Source organism: Silurus aristotelis (genome assembly GCF_946808225.1).
Source record: "Silurus aristotelis genome assembly, contig: scaffold_188, whole genome shotgun sequence".
In the NCBI taxonomy this organism is placed as follows: Eukaryota; Metazoa; Chordata; class Actinopteri; order Siluriformes; family Siluridae; genus Silurus; species Silurus aristotelis.
The window spans coordinates 2,023-5,000 of record NW_028149054.1 but is presented as its reverse complement, the minus strand read 5'-3'; the positions used below and the strand labels follow the sequence as shown (position 1 = coordinate 5,000).

The following is a 2,978-nucleotide window of genomic DNA, read 5'->3' as shown; positions in this document are numbered from 1 at the left end:
CTCTAATCTTAACCCCAGTCATCTTAGCCTGGTGGTTCTATCAGTTCACAGCAGATGTTTTGTTAATTCCCAATCATACACTTGTTTGTTATCATCCCTAATTCACACATGGGAATCAAACCTCAGATCAGATTCCAAGTAAACACCTGGTCCTCAAACCACTGAGCCACATTGTTTTATTTAACATCAGCACTAAAGAATCTCTTCCTACACAAACACACACACACACACACACACACACACACACACACACACACACACACACACACACACACACACACACAACACAAACACACACACACACACACACACAAACACACACACACACACACACACACACACACACACAAACACACACACACACACACACACACACACACACAAACACATACACACACACACACACAAACACACACACACACACACACACACACACAAACACACACACACACACACACAAACACACACACACACACACACACACACACAAACACACACACACACACACACACACACACACACACACACACACACACACACACACACACACACACACACACATACTGGTTCAAATGTATCTTCAAAAAGTCTAGGTCTGGAGTGTGAGGTGAGTGAGTTTAACGCTCAGCACCAACACCATCACAGTCACGTGTAGAGAGAAACGTTTTGCACACGTCTGAAACATGCAGAGGAAATCTGAGGCTGTACTCACACTCCTTACACACTGCACATCCAAACTCTTAGATGTGTTTCTCTTTCGGACAGAAAGGTTTAGGTACCAGATCACGGAAGAAGATGGGGAGATGTTCCTCAACCACCTGATACACACGGGAATCAGGAACAAGAGTTTACTGATGCTAAATTACAATAAACTATAAAAGAAATAATATTATAAAGAAATAAATAAAAGATGATGGAGGATGGATTTTCCTCGTGCTCACAGGACACCTGATGGAGTTCTTTGTTTGTGGTGATGATATAATTTGCTGGAGAAGAAACTTCTCATCACACACATTTATAAATACCTTCAGACTGAATATACACCTTTACATCAAGCCTGAGACCTGATACAACCACACTGTCTGTCTGTCTGACCTGATACTCCACCCACACTGTCTGTCTGACCTGATACTCCACCCACACTGTCTGTCTGTCTGTCTGACCTGATACTCCACCCACACTGTCTGTCTGTCTGTCTGTCTGTCTGTCTGTCTGACCTGATACTCCACCCACACTGTCTGTCTGTCTGTCTGTCTGTCTGTCTGTCTGACCTGATACTCCACCCACACTGTCTGTCTGTCTGTCTGACCTGATACTCCACCCACACTGTCTGTCTGTCTGTCTGTCTGTCTGACCTGATACTCCACCCACACTGTCTGTCTGTCGGTCTGTCTGTCTGACCTGATACTCCACCCACACTGTCTGTCTGTCTGTCTGTCTGTCTCTGTCTGTCTGACCTGATACTTCACCCACACTGTCTGTCTGTCGGTCTGTCGGTCTGACCTGATACTCCACCCACATTGTCTGTCTGTTGGTCTTTCTGTCTGACCTGATACTCCACCCACACTGCCTGTTTGTCTGTCTGTCTGACCTGATACTCCACACACACTGTCTGTCGGTCTATCTGTCTGACTTGATACTCCACCCAGATTGTCTGTCTGTCTGTCTGTCTGTCTGTCTGTCTGTCGGTCTGACCTGATACTCCACACACACTGTCTGTCTGACCTGATATTTCACACACTGTCTGTCGGTCTCTCTGTCTGACTGACCTGATACTTCACCCACACTGTCTGTCTGTCTGTCTGTCTGTCTGTCTGTCTGTCTGTCTTCTGTCTGTCTGTCTGTCTGTCTGTCTGACCTGATACTATACCCACACTGTCTGTCAGGTCTCTTCATCTCTCTGTCTGTCTGTCTAAAACTGTGTATGGCTATCTCTCTCTCTCTCTCTCTCTCTCTCTCTCTCTCTCTCTCTCTCTCTCTCTCTCTCTCTCTCTCTCTCTCTCTCTCTTTCTCTCTAAATATTTGTTTCTGTTATCTGTCTGTCCCTCATGAACACTGCTGATCCAAGTGGGATTACGAGACATTTCTCTGTGCTCCATGTTTCCTGAGTGTAATTATGTCATTTAGAGATGATTACTCTGCATCATGCTGTCTCACACGCAGACACACACACACACACACACACACACACACACACACACACACACACACACACACACACACACACACACACACACACACACCTCAGCTTCATGCCTTTGTAAGAACATACTGCATTTCTGAATGATAATAACAGGTTTGAAAGCAGTGTGTTTAGAGAAGCAGAAAGTTGTGAGAACTTGGACACCTTGTCCTCTCAATATATGTTCTCTCACTACCTCACAATTCCATTCCACCTCATCCCTCTGTGTTCTGTCATGTTTTACCTTCTCATCCAAGCTGCAGGTCTGCTGTCCTCCATTAAGGTGTCTCAGAGCGATTCGGCCTCATGATAAACTCCTCTCATCTTCAGCCATCACACGGTTCTTCACAACCACGTATTGCTCCGAAAAGATCAGTAGACTGGAAGAGGAGATATTTCCACTGTCCCATTTCAGATACGAGACACAGAAACATTCCTCTCTCTCTCTCTCTCTCTCTCTCTCTCTCTCTCTCTCTCTCTCTCTCTCTCTCTCTCTCTCTCCCTCTTTCCTTTCTCCCGCCCCTTCATACCCTATCCTTTTTCTTAATATGTTTTCCGTCCCCTTTTTGTCCCATCTGCTCCTGCAGCTCTTCCCTCTCCTTCCAATGGATTATGTAAGTTTTACTTGTGTGTGTGTGTGTGTGTGTGTGTGTGTGTGTGTGTGTGTGTGTGTGTGTGTGTGTGTGTGTGTTACATTAAACTAAGCAGGTGGAGTGATGAAGCAGAGTTACCACCTGAACATGAATTATTTTTCCATAATGTTTTATTAGCAGTAGATTAATGTTTCATATGTTTT

The 2,978-nt window shown here is 45.1% G+C and overlaps 1 long non-coding RNA gene across 1 annotated transcript in view; it reads right to left on the bottom strand.

Moving 5' to 3' along the window:
- Positions 1 to 2,757, bottom strand: part of LOC310723054 — a 19,132-nt gene extending 16,375 nt beyond the window's left edge. The window contains exon 1 of the long non-coding RNA XR_014532570.1: positions 2,427 to 2,757. This is a non-coding gene — a long non-coding RNA (uncharacterized lncRNA). The remainder of the gene's footprint in view (positions 1 to 2,426) is intronic.
- Between the last annotated feature and the right edge of the window lie 221 nt (positions 2,758 to 2,978).